This window comes from Lathyrus oleraceus, chromosome 7 (assembly GCF_024323335.1).
Source record: "Lathyrus oleraceus cultivar Zhongwan6 chromosome 7, CAAS_Psat_ZW6_1.0, whole genome shotgun sequence".
Lineage (NCBI taxonomy): Eukaryota > Viridiplantae > Streptophyta > Magnoliopsida > Fabales > Fabaceae > Lathyrus > Lathyrus oleraceus.
Window position 1 is genome coordinate 111,706,232 of NC_066585.1, and position 26,930 is coordinate 111,733,161.

Genomic DNA, 26,930 nt, shown 5'->3' on the forward strand with positions numbered 1-26,930 from the left:
GGGGCTAGGCTCACCAGGTGTTGTGGACTGGAGGTACAACGGCCTGTGATCCTTCCACTGTCAAGAGTAGGAAGTGTTCGTTGCTCTGTGAAACCAGCCTCACGCTATACCCTCTTGTCTAAGACCCATAAGACAGGTGCCTTCGCACAAGTCCCATGGGCCAACTCGCAACTTGGAGCGGGCAGGCCACCATTCAACATCATCGTTAACTACAACATTATTCTCCTTATCATTGTTAACTTCACCATCATCATCAACTACAACATTATCATTCTTATCATTGTTAACTTTAAGATCATCAACAACATCAACTCCCTGAAATGCCTCTGCCTCGTCTATTATGTCAGGGTTATCAACCTCGTGCTCCACATACAGATCAACCAAGTCGAATCCACTGGGATCTTCAGTGAGTTTCAACACATCAACATCACAACTTAGGGGTTTAAGTCCTCAATTAAAGTTAAACAAGAAACATTCAGCATAAGGTTTCTCGAATTCTCAAACAGCAAAAAGGAAATCGAAGAAAGAGAGTCTTGTGCTAGGGTTCCGAGATAGCGGGAAGTTGGAAAGGATCCTTAATGCGGCGCTGCTATTAGTGGTGACCGTCATCATGGACCGCCGCACAATCTCAATAATCCTTATTGAGAACGAAGGTTCATGTGGTGAAATGCCAAGAGTTGTTACTTATTTAATTTTGATGCTGCAGGCAATCTGTAGAAAATGAAAGACACTACTCATCTTTGCATGAATGAAATCACTTTGAACAGAAAATAAATGTGAACTATACAATCTCCCTCTTAGTTTAATTAATGTTACATAACAGCAAGCTACATCATAGGCGTGTTGATAGGAACACTAATTCAAATGATATCATAATATCCAGAGCGGTAAAAACAATGAAACAAATTATAGAAATGACATTACAAGCACCTCCAAGAAAGTGCTCAAAAACAAATACTGATAATGAAAAGCAAAATCACAATGCTATATGGTGCAGAATGATTGTAACAGTACAAACCTGCATCCCATAGCCAATACGTTGAATGTGTGTACATTGGAAGCAATAAAATGGCCACAAGAGGTATGACAACGCATGATACAGTTTGGACCAGAAGATATGGACGGACGTCGCCAATCAACCTGCAATAAAAGGCATGGCAATGCATGATACTCGGTTGTTTCATGGTTACTACTGCTATCGAATGGAAATCATTTCATTGACCCAAGGGAAATACTAGATTCAAAGATACTCCTTTTCTCAGGGCATTTAATATATGATAACAATTCTCTCCAATGATCCTATTTAGCAATAGTCTGAATGCTCTTATTACACTGCAGCAACATATGTTCTACTGTCTCCGGCTCCAAGATACACCACCAACAATCAGTACCAGCATGCACCCTTTTATCGATCAATCTTACTGATAGTTGACTCCCACATTGAGAGAAAGTGAAAGGTATTGGAATAAGCAAGATTATAAAAGAACTTGAATACCTTCATTGTAAGGTACTTACCTGGATGGGGTCAATGGTTGATCATGAAGGACCATGGCCTAGGGGAGTGACCTCCATTGCACTTAGGAGGGGTGCTATCCTAAGGTCTACCCAAGTGGTGGAACCTACATCATAATTTGTTGCTGTGGGGGCCTGCGTTCGCGCGGCCCCCTCTTATTCTAATATCAAAATTTGAGAATTTTTTCTACTCTTATTCTGTTAACAATACATCTATAAACAAGCATGTTTTCTTAACATGAAGTATTTCCCTTGTACTGTCTTAAGATCCATAAGCAGAGGCTTAAAGTGTTTTGTCTTTCATAGCAAATAAACAACCAAATGATATCATTCTATTTATAAACAACCAAATGGTGGCAAAATATGATTATCATTATTATGAAATGCTAGGCAAAACAGATTAAGAGGACAACAGAGAAGAAATTTATAGTTATTTATTGAAAAACTTATGAAACAGAATGAAGACATTCTTTAAAATAGTTAACATTCATTCTTAAAATAGTTTCACTAATATCGAAACATGATATTTATAAATGAATGGAATAATTACGGACAAAAGAGCATTGTTGGAGCTTATATTGGAACAAATAGATGTAAACAATTTGCTGCCTAGAATGAATATGCTTCCAACTTTTGTGTTTCAGGATAAGAGAGGAGGTAACATATTTTTAAGAATTATGAGAAATTAATGTGAAGCAAATATAAGGGATGAGGTAAATATTGTTTTGCAATCTATATATGCATTACCTGTGATGTTGTCATGTAGGTAAATTGAAGTGATGAGAATGAGTTATTGATCAAGTGTAGTATCTGTTCTTATAAAGCAATATAAAAATGGCAGGAGATATGTAGTCAGAGAGATAGAAAACTTGCCAAATACAGTTTGTAGTAAGACATTAAAAAGTGACGTTAAGTACCTAAGCACTTCATTGAAGCTGTAAGTGAATGCTGGAAGGAGTTATACAATGAAGAGTCAAATGAGATCCAAGCAGCAACTCTTAGAACAGAGCTACCTTCAGTTGTCTATACGTTATCAAGAAAATGTGTGGAAATGTTGTTCCAAAATAAGCAACTTTAAAAAATCACATACACTGTTCAACCGAAAATTCCAAAACATGAATAACAGACAAATGATACTAAGTATCTAAACAAACAGTAAAACAGTAAAATGTATAAATCCTTTATGTTAAACATATGGAAGATCTACTAAAAACTCCATTAAGTTGGTCGGTTTCAAGTGGAAAAAAGTGGGAAAAGGGACACAGAAAACAATTGAGTCTGGTAGTTTTACTTGTATAATTGTAGGCCGATGCTCTGTCAATTCTTTTTTCCTTAGACAACTTTGCATCTGAAATTTTTATCATATCTCAAGCATTGTGATTCAGTCCCAAAATGTGGTGTACATTGTTGATGTTGAACATTTTGACTTAATCAGTATGGATCAAACAAAAGTACACTATTTTACTTTTTAAAAAAAGGTTTTGAAGTTCATATATACAAAATTCCTCATGTAATGTTCAAAGACAATACCTTTATCATACAACCTCAAAGTGTACCAAAGTCATTTTCAAAATTTTGAGATTATTCATCATTATATGAAAACTTCACCAATCATCGCGGCAGACAGCATGTTAGACAGAAAAATCACAAAAAAATCACTAGCCTCTAGAGATTGTTACAAATGATTTTGTTTGAATAAACGATAAACACATGAACATAATAATGGTGTTCACTTCAACCAATCTACCAATTAGGAGCACAAGTATAGAAAATATTATAAGCCAGCAAGCAAGCTAATTTACAAAGTAGTTTTTGCTGTCAAATGTGAGTAATGTGTTGATGTTTAATCACTAAGTGAAAATATTTAAAATTAAGAGAAACGAAATGAGAGTGTAAAGTTCTTCAACTTGTATTCTAATATAATAGCAAGTCTGTAGTAATGAAACTTAATGTCTGAAATTTTTAAATATTAGGATCTTCCACGACAAAATGCTTCATCCTCGAAAAAGGATAGTTTACAATTGTAGCATTGAATACTATTCCAAATATAATAATCTAAATGTTGCTATCACTAGATACAGATTCATGACAGGGTATAAAGCAAAACTCAGCAGAAGTCAATTGAGGCATAGAAATTTGGTGAAACTCAATGGTTGGTGCCACAAGAAGAACGAACTTATCCTAATATACAAATACAAACTGTAAGTAAAAATAAGGATTATATGAGAAAGGATCCAAGAGGGGTGCATCATGGTGTTTGTAAATCATGGAAATTTAAGCATTCATTACTTTTTAAGGACATGGCACCCCAAAATGTATGAACCCCACCTCCCACCAAAAAGAGAGGGTTCAAGGGACTAGGCTCACCAGGTGTTATGGACTGGAGGTACAGCGGCCCGTGATCCTTCCACTGTCAAGAGTAGGAAGTGTTCGCTGCTCTGTGAAACCAGCCTCACGCTATACCCTCCTGTCTAAGACACACAAGACAGGTGCCTTCGCACAAGTCTCATGGGTCAACTCACAACTTGGAGCGGGCAGGCCAGCATGGTGCAACCACCAGACCAACCTGTAAGTAAAAATAAGGATTATATGAGAAAGGATCCAAGAGGGGTGCATCATGATGTTGAACATTTTGACTTAATCAGTATGGATCAAACAAAAGTACACTATTTTACTTTTTAAAAAAAGGTTTTGAAGTTCATATATACAAAATTCCTCATGTAATGTTCAAAGACAATACCTTTATCATACAACCTCAAAGTGTACCAAAGTCATTTTCAAAATTTTGAGATTATTCATCATTATATGAAAACTTCACCAATCATCGCGGCAGACAGCATGTTAGACAGAAAAATCACAAAAAAATCACTAGCCTCTAGAGATTGTTACAAATGATTTTGTTTGAATAAACGATAAACACATGAACATAATAATGGTGTTCACTTCAACCAATCTACCAATTAGGAGCACAAGTATAGAAAATATTATAAGCCAGCAAGCAAGCTAATTTACAAAGTAGTTTTTGCTGTCAAATGTGAGTAATGTGTTGATGTTTAATCACTAAGTGAAAATATTTAAAATTAAGAGAAACGAAATGAGAGTGTAAAGTTCTTCAACTTGTATTCTAATATAATAGCAAGTCTGTAGTAATGAAACTTAATGTCTGAAATTTTTAAATATTAGGATCTTCCACGACAAAATGCTTCATCCTCGAAAAAGGATAGTTTACAATTGTAGCATTGAATACTATTCCAAATATAATAATCTAAATGTTGCTATCACTAGATACAGATTCATGACAGGGTATAAAGCAAAACTCAGCAGAAGTCAATTGAGGCATAGAAATTTGGTGAAACTCAATGGTTGGTGCCACAAGAAGAACGAACTTATCCTAATATACAAATACAAACTGTAAGTAAAAATAAGGATTATATGAGAAAGGATCCAAGAGGGGTGCATCATGGTGTTTGTAAATCATGGAAATTTAAGCATTCATTACTTTTTAAGGACATGGCACCCCAAAATGTATGAACCCCACCTCCCACCAAAAAGAGAGGGTTCAAGGGACTAGGCTCACCAGGTGTTATGGACTGGAGGTACAGCGGCCCGTGATCCTTCCACTGTCAAGAGTAGGAAGTGTTCGCTGCTCTGTGAAACCAGCCTCACGCTATACCCTCCTGTCTAAGACACACAAGACAGGTGCCTTCGCACAAGTCTCATGGGTCAACTCACAACTTGGAGCGGGCAGGCCAGCATGGTGCAACCACCAGACCAACCTGTTAAGCCTTAGCCATGTTCCATCACCTTATTGCCCCCACATGGGTCACAAGCCGGCGCTACTCAGCTCGGCGAACTAACTAGCATATCAGACATTTATAAACACTTACTTGTGTGATGTTCTAGCCAACGCGGGACTTAATGAATCTAGAATGGTGTAGTATTAAGTCAGAACATGCTTTCTTAAATGTTGTGGTTGATGTTATAATACATATATAGGACTGAATTAGTCACAACATATATAGAAGGATTAAATCTATTCAGAAAGTTATACGCAAACTAAATACACTCAACAAAATGATTCAAAACCAATGTAGTGAAATGCATACCTGGTTTAGCTTAGAGTATCAACAATCAACATTATAACTTTTGAGTGTTGCTGCTTCATTTTCTGGCTTTTCTCTAATGCTTCCTAATATTTAGCATCTCATCGGCATCTTCCATATTCACTGTTTGTTTGTTATAGTTGGCTTACTAGCATACTTTAAATCGTGGTTGCAGTTGCGGTTATGCTGCAAACTTTTATATGGCAGGAAATTACGGCCAATGCGATGTTGCGGATACCTCAGAATACATTTATGCTGCATCTATAGTTCCTTGCAATTATGCTGCAATATAAAATCACGCTTAATATATATTATGGATATGTATTTCTTGCAATTATGAAATCACATAATTGACAAAGTCATGCATTTTTTACCATCTGATCAATCCGATGTCTCACATCCAACCTTGTATAATAGATTCGATTACGAAGTCTAAATGCAGACCAGCTGGTCTTAATTAATTTGACAATATAGATCGTATGATTGCGGCAAATGAGGGGTTTCCTGACTACATGGGTTTGAATCCACAAATGCTTATAATAAAATGTCACGAATAATGATTGTGCAAATAAAGCATGAGATACTTTTAAAACTAACAATAGTATATTGAAATTTCTTGTGGAAAGCATTATCAAAACATACCAGGAGTGATATAACCATGTGTACCAGTAAAAAAGCTATAACCCATCTGAGATTTCTCAGCAAACCTTGCAACACCAAGATGCTGCTATGAATAACAAGTGGAGAACAATCATGGTGCAAATAGAAAATCCTTTTTGCACCTCCCAATGCAATTTATACCTGTGATTCCAATCCCAAGCAACTTTCTCGTCTTACATATTTCTACGAAGAGCTTCAAAAAGATTACCATTTGGCATATACTCAAAAACTAAAAGGTTGGTTCCTCCTTTAAAAAACCAGCATAGAGTTTAAGTATATTTCTATGCCTGATTTTCCCTAAAATCCTCATTCCATCGCCTTCCTCTAGTTGCTTCACAACCACTACCGTCCCATTTTTCTTTAACGCGACTCGATAAACCTTTCTGGTACCACCATGGCTGATTAAATTATCTTCATCCAAATGACTATTCATCAGCATCAATATCCACTTGGTGAAAATATGATAATTTCCTTTTTTTAATTGCTTCCTTTTGACATTTCTGTAACTTTTTTGCTCTTCAAATCATGACGTTCCTACAGATCAAACCACGGCGATGAAGATAACAACAATGACCAAGAGCGTTACATGTTTATAACCAAAGAGAATTCTTCTATGATCATGATCTTCATCATAAATCTTAAAAACATAATTTATTGAAGTTTTTGGAATTTTCTCAACACATAAACCTTTGTTTCCAAACAAAGCTTTCTCTCCACCAACAAAAACAACAATGTGGATATTGAACATTTTGATTCAGTCCAATCTCAAACATTATGGATCAAACATAAAGTATATTGTTTTAATTTTCAATAAAGAATTTTGAAGTTCATAAATACAAAATGACACCTCATGTAATGTACAATTACTTGATCATACAATCTTCACTAAATTAGGCCTCCAATTACCTATATGATATCACTAATCTTAAAGTGTACCAAAGTCATGTTCAAAATGTTGAGATTAATCATCATTATAATGAATGTGATTATTGACCATTAGTCGTGACTATAGGTGAAAAGTCATTTAAATAGCTAAATGGATTCTTTGAAAAGCTTATAATGCATCATTAAAAGTAGCTAAATGGATTATTTTAAAAGCTTATAATGCATTATTTGAGATTTGAGCATGATATGATATCACTAATCTCAAAGTACCAAAGTCATATATATTCAGAGGTTATTCTTATAAAAAAATATTAATGCTAATATCAAACTCCACAATCATAAGCTCAAAGAGAGAATAAGAAATTACAGCTCCGTGGCATTACATAAATAAGTATCACATATACAAAAAATAATACAAGGAAAAGAATCTAACATGCTCAAACCATGTCCAAGTAACATTACCATGCACACTCTTTTCTATTCCAACTACTAGTGGCAAATTGGATGGACCAGATAAGAGGCTTGAATTTCAAGCCTCTCATACATGTCTTGGGGTCAGAGTGAATGAAAGAAGCAACATATAACAAGCTATTGAGCTGTGATATTGGTGTTATTAAAAGTATTGATGGAAATGGACAATTTTATTGATCATAAGTTTCTTATATATCATACCAGTACATAAAACATGATCCTGCAAAGGTGGCAACAAAAAAATTGAGACCTATAATTAACTACAAAATATACATGGCGAAATCAAATGTGATGGAATCATATTGCTCAATCAATTCCTTAGAGCTAAACCGATTGTTTTCTTGTGTCTACGCAGAGGGGTTATTTCTTATTAAATATTCCAAAAATTGATTTGATGGCATTGATGGCGTTCTCGTTGATAAATGATTCATCAAATCTTTTCAATAATGGGTCGAATTCCGGGGATGCCCTTGCATTTGCAAGGTCAGGATCAGTTCTGATTCTCTGTTAAACAACAACAGCATTAGGCAGCTTATTTAGCAACAAATATGATATTATAACTTGTAGAGTTATAGCTATCACCTTAAAGTCTTCAAAACCAGATTTTAGAGCTTCTTCAAGTGTAGAAAGTGCCGCTTGAATCTGTTTTAAAAATGTATTATTGTTTAGGTTTAAATACATAGAATGTGGGGAGGATCTTTTGTAAAAAAATAAAAACAGATGAAACAGACAGTGTTTCATTGTGTGATTCATATTTTCTGAACTCCCATTGTCAAATTTCTTTTCTAGTATGAACCAACGCTATACCCTCCTGTCTAAGACCAACAAGGCCCATGCCTTCGCACAAGTCCCATGGGTTAACTCACAACTTGGAGTGGGCAAGCCAGCATGGTGCAACCACAAGACCAACTTGTTGAGCCTTAGCCATGTTCCATCACCTTGATGCCCCCACATGGGTCACAAGCTGGCGCTACTCAGCTCGGCGATCCAACTAGCATGTAAGACATTTATAAACACTTGCTTGTGTGATGTTCTAGCCAATGTGGGACTTAAATGAGTCCAAAATGGTGTAGTATTAAGTTGGAATGGAACATGCTTTCTTAAATGGCTTCCTTTGTACTCGGCACTCCCCAACTACTTGTGACATGTTATAACACTAATCAATGAAAAGATGTGATTGAGGGATTTAATGTACATATATAGATGGATTACTTGTGACATGTTATAACACTAATCAGCTTAGAATAATTAATATATGACATATATACCTGTCATGTACACCTTGTCTTTACAAGAACAAAGTCACCAGTCCTTCATTCCTTATTTTAATAAGCAATTAAGTAATAAAGGGAAATATTTACTAAATCCAGCTCACCGTCATGATTTTTGTATATATGCATGATTATATGTTAAAAACCAAAATTTCATAAAATGCCCAATAATGACATGAGCGAAATGACACTTCTAGACAAGGAACTGCACTTAATCTCTATAGCAGATTGAACATTATAATTCCATTTTGAAATGAAGGAAAACTGTTAAAAAACGTAATAAGAACAGAAAGAAAACGATTTTCTGAGTCGACGGAGTCTTACTTGTATAGTCGTAAGCCTTCTCTCAAATCATTTTCCCGGCGCTCTTTCAGTTCCTTTTTCCTTAGGTAGTTTTGCATCTGGAATTTTTACAAGATTGAGGAATGAAAACGGTTGTAACCCCACATGGAGATACAGTAGTGACATATTTCAATAGAAAATAAAATATCTTATATAAAAAAAAGGGTTTGAAAATTTAAGAAATACAATTTTGTAGTTTAAATTTAAAGAAACTTACTTGAATTTCCCTGACTTTGCTACTGACTACACCAGAGTTCCTTTCAGCTCTGATGATCTCCTTCTCGGTGAACTCACCACCCGTTTCTATCTTTCCTGTGAAGAAACGGAAAGCATGGTTCACGGATCCATGTGCTAAGTTCACAATCAGGGAAACATTGCAAAAATGCATACACAATAAACTTACCATATCTTTTCTGCATTCTCATGAGTAGCGGGCCTATTCTTTGGCGAATTGTGTACATTGTTCTTCCATATTCCGCGGCTGGCCAAATTTCGGTCTCAAAAACAGCACTGCAAATGTTGAACATTTTGATTCAGCCATATCTCAAACACTCCAGTTACCCGCTTTGAGCATGATATGATATCACTAATCTCAAAGTATTAAAGTCTAAAAAATATTAATGCAATATGAAACTCCACAGTCATAAGCTCAATCTTGACCGAATAAGATCATGTTTGGATAAACAACTTAAATAAGCGCTTATCATAAAATGCTTATGTATAAGCTATTTTCCATAACAAAAAATAAACTAAAATGAAACTGTTGTTATCTAAACTATTGGCTATTTTTAAGCTATCATGGGGCGCGTGTCAAAATCAGCTGAAAACAACTTGTGAAAATGCTTATGTATAAGCGCTTACCATACCATAAAATGCTTATGTATAAGCTATTCTCCCTAACAAAAAAATAAACTAAAATGAAACAGTTATTATCTAAACTACTAGGTATTTTTTAAGCTATGTATAAGCTTCAAGAAACAAACCCTAAGCCTTGTCAGCTAATCTCTTCCTTTCATAAATTTGAGTCCATAAGGTTGGTCAATTTCTACCTCTTTGGATGCTTCTGACCCAACATCAGATGAAGCTTTAACCACGAAAAGGAACGGTTTTGACAAATGGGTATTTCAGAAACAACAATAAGAAGAAGGGTTTCTTCAAGAGCTTTACCCGGGAAATTTTTATATTTTTAACGTCATTTTTGCAATTTTATAACTAATCTATAAATCATTTGTTTATAACCTAATTATTTTATGATTTGTATATATCTTACTAATACGATGCTAATTGATTAAATTTTAATTTTATAATAATTTAGGCATAAGAGTGTGTTACAGCATTAATTCTTTTGTTTAAATAATAATTTAGGATAAATTATTAGTTAGAGGTATAAGTATAGAATGGTTTTGATTAATTGATGTATTGATTATGATAGTATTCTTTTATCTATCGTATTTTTTTTCTTTTATTTAATCATTCAATCATTATGTCCAAAAATCATATAAAATTTTGTATAAATCTCCTATTGTGTAAAACTATTTTCAAATTCTGATTTTCGAAAGTAATATTTTTTAATCAATCTAATGGTCGGATGAAGAAACTCAAAAAACATCTTATGATTTGAAGGCAGAGAACATATTTCCATGTTAAGTGCAAAAGTGCATTACTCAATTTCACATCATAAAACTACACAATCAATGTGGAATGCTCTTCAAATGCTCCATGAGGATACAAATGTTAAGGAATCTAGAATTAAAATGTTGACAGAGAAGTATGAACTATTTCGTATGGAACTTGGTGAAGTTGTGTAATCCATGCATACTTGTTTTCTCCACTTAATCCACGAGTTAGAAAATTTGGATGCATACATTTCTAATAAAGAATGTGCTAACAAAATTTTTGAGATAAGTGTCTAGGGAATGACACATTAAGGTTACAATCATTAATGAATCAAATGATCTAAATAATTTGGGTGTTTCAATCTTATTTAGAAAATTGATTGAACATGAAAATGAATTAAGAAGGTTTGTGACATTGAAGTAAATACCAAAAAGAAATAGAAATGAAATAAGAGAAGTTGGGCATCTCCTTGAAAGCCTCGTTTCCAAGGCAAGGAAAATAGAGGAAAATGATGAAAGTTATGACGAAGATTCTTCAAAAGAGAAATAAATGGGGTTATCTGTCAAGCGTTATAATCAATACATAAAGAAACACCAATTTAAGCACTCTTACATGAATTTAATCAACTTTAAGAAATCCCATCCACGTGAGAAAGAAGAAAAGTAAAAGGAAGAAAGTGTTACATGTTATGAATGTGGAAACTCAGGTTATTACCTCACTACATGTCTCAGTCTTAACAAGTGCAACAAAACGAAGGATAAAGCCTCCTACGAGACAAATGATAATCATACCAAAGGTCATAGGCTTATATCACTTTAGAAGACGAAGACGAGAGATCCTTTTCATCTTCTAGTTCGAGCTCAGATGATGAATTTTCAAATTTGTGCTTAAAGGCTCATAAAACGGATAAAGACACTAAGGTATATTATTGAAATAAAATTGATTTGTAGCATATCTTTAAGGTTTTGATGATAAGAAATATTTAAAGAACAATGGACTAAAATTTCTGAAGAGAACTTAGTAATGGTACTAAGAATAGATATTTAAAGAGAAGCAAAAGATCCAGATTCTGAAAGATCTGAAGCTGAAGACCAAAATCTTAAGACTCTGACTCTGACTCTGAATGAAGTCAGCCTCTAAAAATCCAAACTCTAAAGACTCAGCCTCTTAAGATCCAGACTCTGGAGATTCAAACTCTAAAGATCCAGTCAACGCAAGGATCGATGAGATTCTAATAGGCCACTATCAGACTCTAGGGACATTTTGCCTTCTTTTGATCACATGAAGACTTAAGAAAAAATCTACAGAAGACACTGGGATGCAACATATAATTCCTTTTGTAGAAAAATACATACCTATTTGACAATAAAAGAGTTATTACCCTGTCAAACAAAAAGCACAAGTTTAACTTATAATTTCTTAACACTTGTATACTCTAGAAATTCCCAAGTCTAAAAGAGTATTAGTGTGTTGTATTTTGTTTATACCTCTTTATTGTATATCAAGTGTAAGAAACAGACAATATTTTCTTTATAAGTTAGATTGTAAGAAGTTTTTTGCCTCTGTGCTTGAGAATTTGGAGTCTCTTGCTTGAGTGCTTGAGCATCTGAAGTCTCTTGCTTGTGTGTTTGAGCATTAGAAGTCTCTTACTTATGTGTCTGAGCATTGGAAGTCTCTGGTTTTGTGCTTGAGCAATTGTAATCAATTTTGATTATAGTGAAATCTCTTAGAGTTGCAAGGGGACATAACTACTTTCGGTTGTAGGAAGAACCAAGATAATTGCTTTTCTCTCTCTCTCTCTCTCTCTCTTCTCTCCTCTCCTCTCTCTCTATAGATCTATATATAATATATATATATATATATATATATATATATATTATATATATATATATAATATTATATATATAATATATATATATTATATATATATATTATATATATATATATATATATATCCTTTCTACCTTTGAATTTTTTTAATCCACTACTAAACACTTAACTCTGATTCAGATTCTATATTGTATGCTCAGAATCTAATAAGAGATTTTTAGAAAAGAAAGAAAACCTAACACAATTTAACCATCACCCTTTCTTGTGTTTTTCTCACATCCAGTTGGCATCAGAGCATGGTATGTACTTTAAATACTTAATCGTGATATAGAAAAGATCCTGAGAGAAAAACATGATTGATATGTCTGAAACCTTTGGTTCCAAAAACACTGTTATTGTAAACTATGATAATAATGCTTCTAAAAAGAATAACTATACAACTAGACCTCGAACTTTCAGTGGAGACTCTACAGAGTTTGAATGATGGAAAAGTAAGATGTACACTTACATCATAGGTCTTGATGATTAGTTGTAGGACATTCTTAAAGATGACACTTATATTCCAGTTAATGGAATAGGAATGGTAACTGACATAAAAAGTCTCACACATGCTTAAAAGAAGACTTATAGGAAACATCACAAAGTTAGAGGCGTTTTGGTAAATGTTCTACCCCACTATAAATACATCAAGGTTTTTGACAAATCTATTTCTAAAACCATATTTGAATCCTTATATGCTACATATGAAGGAAACCAACAAGTAAAAGAGGCAAATGCTAACCTCTTGGTCCAATAGTATCAAATGTTCAAAATGAAAGAAGATAAAGATATTGAAGCCATGTTTTCAAGGTTTTAAGTTATAGTATCTGGTCTTCAAGTTCTGAACAAGAGATATACAACTTCTGATCATATCAAGAAGATTCTTAGGAGTCTTCCTGTTAGAAACATACCAAATGTGACAACCATTCAGGAAGCCAAAGATGTAAACACAATAAGTCCTGAAAGCCAAATAAGAAATCTCCAAAGTCAGGAGATGGAGTACAATGGAGATGAACCTACCAAGAAATCAATGTCTCTTGCTTTAAAATGTGTTACTAAACATGCCAAGTCTTCTAAAATTTGGGATTTTGAAGATGCAACTCATGCATGAACTTCTGAAGAAGATTTTGATGATGAAGAAATGGCATTTATTATCAAAAGATTTTGGTATCAAACAAAAAAGAACAAAAGATTCTCAGGAAAAAGCAGTGGCTTCAGAGGATCAAGTTATAGAGAAAAGAAAGAAGACTGTAAGGGATCACGATTACAAAAAGTAGATACAACCATGGCACCATTATCATGATCCTTCAAAGAACTGTGGTGATATCTCTAAATTCAGATGCGTATATAATTTTTTATTTTTTAATTAAATGATAATTTATTACTACGGTTTTTTAAAACAATAATGGTGATATCAATTGACGTTTCATGAGTTCGACTCTCAGGTCTGCTAATTCGTGATTTTCTTTCGAATTTAGCACCACCATTAATTTGTATTTAAACAAAGAAAGATATATCACTACAGTTATTTAAACAAACCGTTGTGGTGTTTTTTTCTTCTTCTTTTTTTAATTTTAATACCTTAAAACCTGACGCTTTTTTTATAAACTACCAAAATGATATCACCACGGTTGACTAAAAACACCGTTGTGATATATTTTTTTATTATTTTTTTTTAAAATTATTTGCTTAAGACCTGCCGTTTTTTTTTATAAAATATAATTAATATAAATATGATATCACGACGGTTAACTAAAAACATTGTTGTGATATATTTTTTATTTTATTTTTAAATTTTATTTGCTTAAGACATGGCATTTTTTTATAAATTTCATCATATATCACAACGATTTTGAAAAACAACCGTGGTGGTATCATTTAATCAATTTATACAAATCTATCTAACTTGTTTCTTCAGTTGCATATTTTCATTTTCATCAAGAAACAACCTCTGACGAAACAACGTGATTTCAATCCTAACGAAACATACTTCACCATTTAACCTCAACGACACAAAACTAGTTTCAACCCTAACGAAACGTTCAACACCATCTTCAAACCTGAAGAAACAATAATATTTTCAACTAACGACTCTACTTTCATACCGTCGAGGAGAGGGTCGATATTGTGTTCTTCGTTCTTGACTAGCCTTCGGTTTAGCTATTGGGGACTCCATGAGTCGTGATCGGAAACCATCTTCATCATCACAACATGAGAAGTGGAAGAGGGCTCTAATAGAATAGAGTATTTTGTTATAATTAGTCATAATTAATTTCCTATAATTATGTTGTATCATAATTAGATAGTTGGCCAAATGTTACATATTGATGTATATATATTCTATTCAGATCAATGAGAAGGACATGATTTCCATTATCTTACATGGTATCAGAGCGGCGGACTTGGCACGCTGAGAGGTGTCTTCAGTAGGTTGCATACACCTGAGGACGTTGTCCTAGAAAATTATCTTCCAAGCGATTCCATGCTTCCATTGCAGTGGAGTTGGGTTCTCTGAGTTACTTTTTGATACGACTCACCACTGACAACAATGTTTATGTTTCCTTTGATCTTTTTGGTTTTACTGTCTCTGATTTTCAGACGGGGATCACCCTTCTCAGATGTGACAGTCGTGGAGATCTTTATCCTGTTACCACTCCTCTCAGTTTTGTCGGTCTCACATCCAGTCTTTGGCATAGTCGTCTTGGTCATCCTGGCATGTTTGTTTTGAATTCCCTTCGCAAAAATATGTTCATATGTTGTGAACCTTTTAATTATTCTGTCGTTTGTGACTATTGTGTTTTAGGCAAACATGTTAAATTGTCATTTTTTGATTCTCAAACTACGACTTTGATGCCTTTTGACATTTTACATAGTGATTTATGTACGTCTCCAATTTTAAGTTTTGTTGGTCATAAATATTATGTCTTATTCTTAGATGATTTTACAAAATTCTTGTGGACTTTTCCTATTAGCATAAAATCTCATGTGTTTGAAACGTTCAAGTCACTTACTTAACTCATTCAAACTCAATTTTTGCAAAAAGTCAAAACATTTCAATGTGACAATGGCGGTGAATATAATAGTGAGCTTTTTCAAAAATATTGCATTGATCATGGTCTAGTTTTTCATTTCTCTTGTCTCCACACATCCTCACAAAATGGGAAAGCGGAACGCAAAATAAGAACTATTAATAATATGATACACACTATGCTAACTCATTCTTTTGTTCCCCCCTCGTATTGGCATCACACTCTCCACATGGCAACTCACCTGTTAAATATTATTCCCTGTAAAACACTTCATAATTAGTCACAAACACAACTCATGTATCATCGTGATCCCACCTACACACATCTCAAAGTCTTTGGTTGTCTATGTTATCCATTATTCCCGTCATCTACCATTCATAAGTTACAACCCCGCTTTACTCCATGTGTCTTCTTGGGTTATCCTCCGAATCATAGAGGTTATAAGTGTTTTGATTTGTCTAATAGAAAATTAATAATTTCGAGGCATGTTATCTTTGATGAAACTCAATTTCCCTTCACCAAGATACACTCCCCTTCACCTCACTCTTATCAATTCCTAGATGATGACCTTCACCCCTACCTTATACATCAGTGGCAAAATCAAATTTCACCACCTGTTGCACATAACCAACCAACACCCACAATCCCAATTGACCAACCATTACCCTCAATAAACCAACAATCATTATCTCCTACCTCTTCGATCAACACACCCATTACAATAAACTCTCAATCACCACCATCAATTCAACTGCATCCACCTCCACCTACACGAACCATCACCACCCGAAGCATGAAAGGCATTGTCAAACCCCGCGCAATATTTAACTTATCAATCTCTCAGTCTTACCACAGCATCTCTCCCATACCTAAAAACTCCAAACTAGCCTTATCAAACCCGAATTGGAAATTCGCAATGCAATCTGAATTTGATGTGCTTATTCGAAATAAGATGTGGGATTTAGTTCCTCGTCCTTGTGATGCTAATCTTATTCGATGTATGTGGATTTTTAGGCATAAGAAAATTTCTGATGGCTCCTTTGAGCGTTATAAGGCTCGTCTTGTAGGTGATGGCAGGTCACAGGTTGCAGGTGTGGATTGTGATGAGACTTTTAGCCTCGTGGTGAAACCCGCTACCATTCGAATAGTGCTTACCATTGCTCTCTCCAAATCCTGGCCCATTCATCAACTGGATGTCCATAATTCATTTTTACATGGTGATCTTCATGAGATTGTTTACATGCATCAACCATTGGGTTTTCGTGACCTCCATCATCCAGATTATGTATGTCGGTTGAAGAAGTCATTGTATGGTCTCAAGCAAGCGCCTAGGGCATGGTACCAACATTTTGCTGACTATATTGCCACCATTGGCTTTCGCCATAGCACATCAGACCACTCTCTCTTCATATATCGACAAGGTTTAGACATGGCCTACGTTCTGCTGTATGTATATGACATCATCGTTATCACCTCCACTCAGGTCCTCCGCCAATCAATTATCTCACTCTTAGCATCTGATTTTGCAATGAAGGATTTGGGACCTCTGAATTACTTTCCGGGTATTGCAGTATCTCGTCATCCTGATGGTATATTTCTCAGTCAAAGCACTTATGCATCAGAGATCATTGAACGTGCTGGCATATCGTCTTGTAAACCATCAGCCACTCCTGTTGACACCAAGCAGAAACTCAGCACCTCCTCTGACACTTCTTATGAGGATCCCTCCTTGTACCGGAGTCTTGTAGGGCCCCTACAGTATCTCACCTTCACTGATATATCATATGATGTTCAACAAGTTTGTCTTCACATGCATGCCCCTTGCACGGAACACATGCTCGCTCTTAAGCGCATTTTGCGCCATGTTCAGGGCACCTTACATTTTGGACTACACTTATCCCCATCTTACATTACAAATCTTATCTCCTACACTGACGCTGATTGGGGTGGATGTCCTGACACCAGACGTTCAACATCTGGGTACTGTGTTTTTCTAGGTGACAACCTTATTTCTTGGTCTTCCAAAAGGCAGTCAACTCTCTCCCGTTCCAGTGCTGAAGTCGAATATAGGGGGGTTGCCAATGTTGCCTCTGAATCGTGTTGGATTCGCAATCTTCTCCTGGAACTCCATTTTCCTATTCCGCATACCACTTTGGTGTATTGTGACAATGTTAGTGTCATCTATCTATCTGGTAATCCTGTGCAGCATCAACGCACTAAGCATATTGAGATGAACATTCATTTTGTTCGGAAAAAGATAGCTTGTGGTCAGGCTCGCGTCCTTCATGTTCCCTCAATACATCAGATCACATACATCTTCACCAAAAGACTTCCTCGCATTCTCTTTGATGATTTTCGGACCAGTCTAAGCGTCCGTGAACCTCCCGCTTCGACTGCGGGGGTGTGATAGAATATAATATTTTGTTATAATTAGTCATAGTTAGTTTCCTATAATTATGTTGTATCATAATAAGATAGTTGACCAAATGTTACATATTGATGTATATAGATTCTATTCAGATCAATGAGAAGGACACAATTTCCATTATCTTACAGGCTCGACTAAGACCAAATGGATACTATGTTTCAGATGCCTCCAGATTAGTAACCGAAAGAATTGTAAGTAAGACTTGATGTGCATATATTTAGTGTTATTTAAATTTGCTTTGGTAATTAATAATGTATGTCTTATCATGTTTTATAGGATTCATTGGTTAACTCAGCCCGTGAAGGTACCTTTGTTGCAGAACCACAACATGATATATTAATATAAGCAATCAAAACAAATGAGCATGGTGGTTAAAGCACTTATTATATCTAGTTGTCTGAAAATAAAACGAAGAGTAGAAACCTGGTGGTGAATGCTTGATCACTAACATTGAACATTCCAGCCTTATCAGCTGAACTCGCCAGGAGCAATAACATTAATGTAAGTTCCACCATCTCTTCCTTTCACAAATTTGAGTTCATAAGGTTGGTCAATCTCTTCTCCTTCTTCTTTGGGTGCTTCTGACCCAACATCAGATGGAGCTTTAACCACGAAAAGGAACGATTTTGACAAATGGGTATTTCAGAAACTACAATCAAAAGGGTTTCTTGGAAAAAACAACTTGGCGGTGGGAAGGAAATAAGAACGAATGAGAGCTCTATGAATTTTCTACTCCCTTTACGCATAATTTTTTTATATTTTTACAATTTTTTAATTAATTTAAAAATCATTTATATCATTTATTTATAAGTTAACTATTTTATGATTTGTAGTATTGTCTAACTAGTGTTGTGGTAATTGATTAAATTTTTATTTGATACTCATGGATCCATTTGAAATAAAAGAGTGTCCCAAATTGAATGATGCATTTTAATTTTTAAGATATTTTTTCAAATTTTACCTTCAAATTAATATTATTTTCATCATTCTCAATACATGATAAAGATACTTTAGTAAAAATATCATTTTCTCTTTTTTATTAATTTTTTTTAATATATATAAAATGATCAATTAAATCACTCACTTATTGTAGGGAGTAATAATTTAGACATAGGAATGTGTTACTACATTAATGCTTTTTGTTTAAATTACGAGAATATTAATAAGTTATTGTATTACTACAAGAATAGAAGATAAGATAACTTAGTTATAAGTTATTCCTTTTTACCAACCATTATTTGTTGAGACATTTTTGTATTAATCAATCAAAGATGTATTTTACAAATAATTAAAGATGTATTACTTGAACAAATTAGAGCTAACTTAAATAAAATTTAAATCAAAGAGATGGAAGGGATTTTTCTATCATTTTTTTCTCAAAGACTTCTCAAAAGTCTAGGTGTGTGCGTGCGTGATTAGATTTTTAAACATATTCAATACTATATTTTGAATTTTCTTAAATCCTCACAACTTTTTTTATTCAATTATTGATTTGATCACAAAGGCAATTTATTTTCCAACTTCATCAAATTTTTAAATTACAAATAGTATATTTCTATATCATATTCTGCTAATACAATTTTTTTCTATTTTGGTAATATTGATATTGTTTAGAAGGATTATTCGTCTTTCAAATAGTGTATAGAAAGATCCTTCTAAACTAATGTGAATTAAGGGCATTTTTAGTGTAGTTTGATTCAATTTTATTCGGTTTTAAAAATCAATTTAAAATTTAATTTGATCTAAGTGGTTTTCACATAAATTATATCAAAGTACATCTAATAATAGTTGATTTTGTGCGGTTTACAATTTTTTTGATCGGCTTACGATTTAAATTTGGATAAGTTTGGATTTAAATACCCTTAATGTGAATATTTATTTCATTTTATTTCTTTCACGTGTGTGTTTACTGATATTTTTAGTAAACAATCACGTGTTTGGTTCACTTAAGAGATTAAACTCGAAAAATCTCAAATACAGATTTGTGCATGAATGTTTTGAGAAACTCTTATGTGTTTAAAAGAGTGGTTTTATCTGAGTTCGTGAGAACTCAAGAATAGTGTGAAGAAAATAGAAATGTGCAAAAAAATATGAAGATTTTGAAGCAAAAGCAATTAGATTGTAATCAAAACAAAGAAAATAACAAAACAAGTTGAAAGTAAAATGTTTGCATTAACATAAAATGGTGTGCATAATCATACATTTACCATTGAATCTCTGAATCATTGTGACTTGAATATTGGATTTTATAGAGAACTTAATGACACTTGCGACCCTAATCACAATGCATAAATTCGATTTATATACAAGTAAAAATTAATCGTCAACAATGGTTACTTGCTCGACACTTAACACAAGCGAGTATTGAAAAAAGGGATCAACACAAATGAGTGTTGGAAATCAATACGGACGAGTATTGAAAAAGGGAGATCAACACAGACGAGTGTTGGAAATTAATACATATGCGTATTGAAAAATGGGAGATCAACACATACGAGTGATGGAAATCAATACAGACGAGTATCCTATAAAGGGATCAACACGGACGAGTGTTGGAAATCAATATAGAGATAATTGAAAAAAGGAGAGATCAACACTGACGAGTGTTAGAAATCAATAAGGACGAGTATTGAAAAAAAAGATCAACACGAACAAGTGTTGGAAATCAATACAGACGAGTATCGAAAAAAAGTGATATCAAAATGGACGAGTGTTGAGAATCAATACATACGATTATTGAAAAAAAAAGGTGATCAACACCGACTAGTGATGGAAATTAATACGGACGACTATTGAAAAGATGAGATCAACACGGACATGTGCAGGAAATCAATACGGACGAGTATTGAAAAAAGGGATCAACATGGGCGATTGTTGGAAATCAATACAAACAAATATTGAAAAAAGGGATCATCACAAACAAGTGCTGGAAATCAATACAGATGAGTATTGAATAAAAGGATCAACACATACGAGTGTTAGAAATCAATATAGACGGGTATTAAAAATAGGGATCAACATGGACACTTGTCACCGTTCAAAGGATGAGTTTTCTGGGTCAACGTTTGACCAGACTCTTCCTGGACCTTTCTTTTTTCTTTAGGCCCATATTCGTCTTACTGATAACACCCCTACAGTTTAGAATAGAACAAATGCTTTGATTGTTAGTATTATTTTATTTTATTTTCGAAATTATAATTATACCATTGTTAATATTATTTTATTTTATTTTCGAAATTATAATTATACTATTGTTAATATTATTTTATTTTATTTTCGAAATTATAATTATACTATTGTTAATATTATTTTATTTTCGAAATTATAATTACACTATTGTTAATATTATTTTATATATATATATATATATATATATATATATATATATATATAGTAAATATGTAATTATATTACTATTATTATTATTATTAATTTTTAAAAGTAAATACACAATTATATGGTCGTTATCATTATTAATATTTAATTATTTGGTTATATTCATTTTTTTATTACTACTTATTATTTAACTAAAATAAAATAATTCGTTAAACATTCAGGTAATTAATTGATTATAGAATCTGACCTTCATAATTTAGATGTTTATTTATCTTAAGGAGTGTATGTGCATGATTATTCTTTATCTATTTGTTTATATTGAACCTTGAGTGTACACGAAATGATATGTTATAATTGTGACAAAATCACGTCGCTTTCATCGATTTTAAAATAATCCGAGCCGATTTCAAAATAAATCACATACTTCTCGATTCAAAGTCGAGCCCATTTTCAAAACACCTATGTAAGTCGATCGCTTGTAAAAGCATCACCATCAACCTCACATGACTTACTCTTGGGCCTTCTTACAATGAGACCTATTCGGTTTTAATTAATCGATTAGATGGATTATTCACTAAATAATATCAATTCATTCACAAGAATGCAAATTTTAAAACCTCGATCCGACATCGAAAGTTAAATTAAAATACTTAATCACATCTAAACAACACTTCATTTGAAAATGAAAAGGGTGTGGTTTTGAGTTTTCAACTCCTCTCCCCGATTATTTGAATACGAGTTTTCTTACTCGGTTAGTCAAATGGTCGTCATTTCTAAATCATTTAAGTACAAACAAATCAAATCCTTTTATAACAAGAAACCGAAAGGGAGATAACTTTGAGTCTTCAATTTTTCTCCTCGACTATTTGAATACAAGTTCTCTTACTTGGTTAGTCAAATAATTGTCATTCCTATACCAACTTCCAAACTCCGATTAAATCGAAATATTTTCACAATAAGCTAAATGAAAAGGGAGTTGACTTTGAGTTTTCAACTTCACTCCTCAATTGTTTGAATACAAGTTCTCTTACTCGGTCAGTCGAACAATTGTCATTTTACACCAATTCATATCGTAAGTCAGATCATTCTCAATCAAAACTATACGAAAAGAGAGATGGTCTTGAGTTTTCAATTCCTCTTCTCAAATGCTTGGATATCAATATAGACGAGTATTGAAAAAAAAAGGAGATCAACACAAACGAGTGTTGGAAATTAATACAAGTGAGTATCGTAAAAGGGATCAACACATATGAGTGTTGGAAATTAATACGGACGAGAATTGAAAAATAAGGAGATCAACACGGACGAGTGTTGCAAATCAATACGGACGGGTATTAAAAATAGGAAGATTAACATGGATGAGTGTTGGAAATCAATACAAACGAGTATTAAAAAAGGGATCAACACAGACGAGTGTTCGAAATCAATACATACGAGTTTTGAAGAAAGGGGTCAACACGGATAAATGTTGGAAATCAATACAGACGAGTATTGAAAAAAGGGATCAACACGGGCGGGTGTTGGAAATCAATACAGACGAGTATTGAAAAAAATGAGATCAACACGGATGAGTGTTAGAAATCAATACAGACGAGTATTAAAAAAAGGGAGATTAACACGGACGAGTGTTGGAAATCAATATGGACGAGTATTGAAAAAATGGATCAACACGGACATGTGTTAGAAGTCAACACAAACGAGTTTTGAAAAAAGGATCAATATGGAAAAATGTTGAAAATCAATATAGACGAGTATTGAATAAAGTGTCAACGCAGACGTGTGTTGAAAATCAATACAAACGAGTATTGAAAGAAGGGATCAACTCGAACAATTGTTGAAAATTAATACAGACGAGTATTGAAAAAATGGATCAACACCAACGAGTGTTGAAAATCAATACGAACTAGTATTGAAAAAAGGATAAACATAAACGAGTGTTGAAAATCAATATGGACGATTTTTTAAAAAATGGACCAACACTGACGATTGTTGGAAATCAATACAAACAAGTATTGAAAAAAGGGATAAACACAGGCGAGTCTTGGAAATCAATACAGACGGGTATTGGAAATAGGGATCAACACAAACGAGTGATGGAAATTAATACGAACGAATATTGAAAAAATATATCAATGCAAACGAGTGTTGGAAATCAATATAAACGAGTATTGAAAAAAAAGAGATCAACACGGACGAGTGTTGGAAATCAATACAAATGAGTATCGAAAACAGGGGTCAACACGGACGAGTGCTGGAAATTAATACAGACGGATATTCAAAAAAAGGGAGATCAACACAAACGAGTGTAGTTGTATGAAATGCTTGGATCAAACATTGCATTGGTCATGGAGGACGTGTGGGTCAAGCAGATATAATATGACCTTGTTGCTTGCAAAAATTAGAGAACTTTTTACTACAACTCCGAGAAATATGTCAAAATTATTTGCAAAGAAAAACATTGAACATGTCTCATATCATGACATTTACCTCGACTCTGAGCAGTATATGCAACACGTGAGACATGACTCCTTGAGTAATGATATGTTGTTCCTACCTTAGAAGTTCTCAAACATATGTATCTAAAGAAGGAACCAGCTTTACATTTAGAAAAACACCTCGACAACTTAAAATTTTGGGCTAAGTTTCATTATAAATTTATATCGGTTACTTATATTGAAAATCTCTTGGACAGTCGCGAGAACACACTTAAGAACATTAGCATGAAAAAAAGCAGCGTGTTTTATCCACAAATTAAAAAAACTAGAATAATATTCTTGAATATATAAATTAACTTGTTTGTAATTGGCTATCTCTATTTCAAATTTAAAACGCTTTGTTGCATTGTTCTGGTTGTAAATACGCTTAAAATAATTTCAACTTTCTTAAGGAGTTGAATATCAGTGCAATCTTGATAAAGAGTGACTTTCCCGCCTTTCCACAACTCCAACAAGTTCAGCACAAGGAACAACAAAATGTTCATCCCTAAAAGGTTTTCACATTTCTGAATAACTCTTGTTTGAGCTATAGTTGCACCAGCTAAAAAAATATATAGATAAGGATAATTTGTTATGATCTTATCTTTTCCTGAATGTGTTTTGAGGACTTTTACAAAAGGTGGTGTGCAACTATTTCCCATAATGAGACATTTTTTAATTGCATCAGTTGTAAGATCCCAATTTTGTCCCTAAGATCCCTCATGGCATCATAACATTGCATTGCATAGCCTCAAGGATCATTAAGCATCTTGGCTCCCTTTCCCTTTGGGTAGGGATCTCTTGTGAGTGTTTTGAGATCACCAAGCATGCTTGAATTGTATATCATTGCTTTTCTCATTTTTATTCACTAACCAAAAGCACAAAAATATGTCACTAACATCTTTTGTTTGAAGCTTAAGCAATCACCAGGTCAAGAGCTTCAAGAAGATCCTTTGTGCAAGAGATGAGGTATTTTCTTGGGATGAGGATCACATGATTATTATAAGGAGCTTACATGAGCTAGGGTTTCATTTTGAAGCAATTTCACCAAGTGGTAGAGGCTCAAGTTAATCAAGACATTTCAAGGTCATCTGAGGACCAAAAGTCAATTGTGCAGTCAACTGAGGGCTATGATATGGGGAAATGAGTTGATACACCTCAATCATGTTCAAATAAGATCTATTCATCATTCTAAACATACATCTTGAAGATTCAAAGGTCATGGCAAAAGTTACTAAAAATGGAAAATGACCTATAATTCAAAGTTTCCAAATTTGGCAAGTTTTTGGTCCACATTCAACTTGACTTGTCAATGTCAAATAAGTTTCAAATGGATTTTTGGTGAACATGAAAGTTGTAGATCTTTGTCTCCCTTTTCCAAAAAGTCATAATTCATGTCCATATGATGAATGGTTGAGAAGTTATGGTCATTTGATCACAAAGTGTACATGGAAATTCAAAATGGCATAACTTTTGATACAATGCTTCAAATTAGTTCATTCTTTTTGCAAAGTGCTTCTCATGTGCAAGGCATCTCAAATTGACATTATTTTGCTCAATTGTGCAAAGGAATCATGGTCAAAATTCTCATTATTTCACACATGTTCATTTTGAAGCAAATTTTCACAATTCATTTTTGGCTTGACATGCAAGCAAATTGATCCTCAAATCATGACTGTTGGATGTTTTTAAGTGGATTTGGAGCTTAACATGGGAAAGAACACGTGCATTATGGCCATGCTAGCTTAATGTGCATTTTTGCAATTTGCTTCAATACTCACTAATCATGGTTAGCCAATGAAAAAGAGGATTAGCATGGTCATTAGCATGAAGTATAAAAGGCCAAACCCTAATCATAACTGCAATAACAAAACCATTTCAGATCAATTCAAGAACTCTCTCAAAATTTCTCTCTCTTTGATTTGCATTTTTCTTCACACAATTCTCCAAGATCTTTGCATATTCTTGTTCCTGGTGCTTCACTGAGCAAGATTCATCATTCATTCGTTGCAATTTATCAAGAATTCAAGCAGTTCAAGAGCATGAACATGGCGATGGATTTTGGAAATTGAAGTGGATTCAAGTGTTTTCAACCGTTCAATTTTGCTTAAAGCTTCATAGGAAGATCAAAGGAGAAGATCTTGAGCATATGAACACTTGAGAACACGACTTCAGAGAGCTGCATTTCCAGGTGATGCAATTTTCATCCTCTCCTTTTGTTGATTTTAGGTTACAGACTTGTAGATCTCATTGAGTAGAGCTTGTACATATGTTTGGAATTGAATTTGAGTGAGTATTGAGGAAGTTATGTCGACTGTAAGTTTGGATCTCAAAAATGTTTCTCTTCGATCTATAGAATCTAGGAAGAATTAGGAAGAATTGAATTGATATTGGGAATCCTCGTTGAAAGATGAATCGAATGATATAAGCCTCATGAATTTCTGGAAAAAAATTGAGCGGCGCCGCCGCATGAGTCGTCGGAGAAGACGACCGGAGCTGTAGCTCCGGCGTCTGTGTATCCTAGGGTTTGTGATGACTGTCTTCCATGCGTGCGCTTGCTTGGACGATTGATTGGCTGAGATTAGGTTGACCAGGCCACGCGTGAGTTGAATGCTGATTGTGCATGCTGATGTCAATTAATGAAACGACGCGTTTTGGCCATTTGAATGTGAGCCATTGATTCTTGATGCGCGCCAGATCGTGTGGTGGTTGTTTTTCTGATTTGTTTCAAATAATTTCGTTTCCCTCCATTTCTTTTTGTTTTTTCAATTATTTTGCCTATTTTGTTTAATTCATAAAAAATGCAAAAATGATCCAAATGAGTCCCAATTTTTTTTCATGGTTTTGTATGGATATCTACTTTTTTATGATGCTGATTTCATGAATTGTTGATGTTTGGATTTTATTTGTGGATTTTTGAATGAATATTGTGC

The 26,930-nt window shown here is 33.9% G+C and overlaps 1 long non-coding RNA gene, 1 other non-coding gene and 1 pseudogene across 2 annotated transcripts; 1 reads left to right on the top strand and 2 right to left on the bottom strand.

Annotated features, from left to right (window-relative positions):
- Positions 1–42: 42 nt before the first annotated feature.
- LOC127105036 (uncharacterized) lies at positions 43–5,983 on the bottom strand. Its single transcript, XR_007794885.1, has 5 exons — positions 5,619–5,983; positions 2,430–2,535; positions 2,260–2,322; positions 1,019–1,140; positions 43–711 (listed from the first exon to the last, which is right to left on the bottom strand). It is a non-coding gene; the product is annotated as an uncharacterized LOC127105036 (long non-coding RNA).
- LOC127108906 (U1 spliceosomal RNA) lies at positions 1,508–1,668 on the top strand. The gene has a single exon (XR_007796404.1). It is a non-coding gene; the product is annotated as a U1 spliceosomal RNA (small nuclear RNA).
- A 1,799-nt stretch (positions 5,984–7,782) lies between the features above and the next one.
- Positions 7,783–26,930, bottom strand: part of LOC127102294 (protein MET1, chloroplastic-like) — a 38,804-nt pseudogene continuing 19,656 nt past the window's right edge.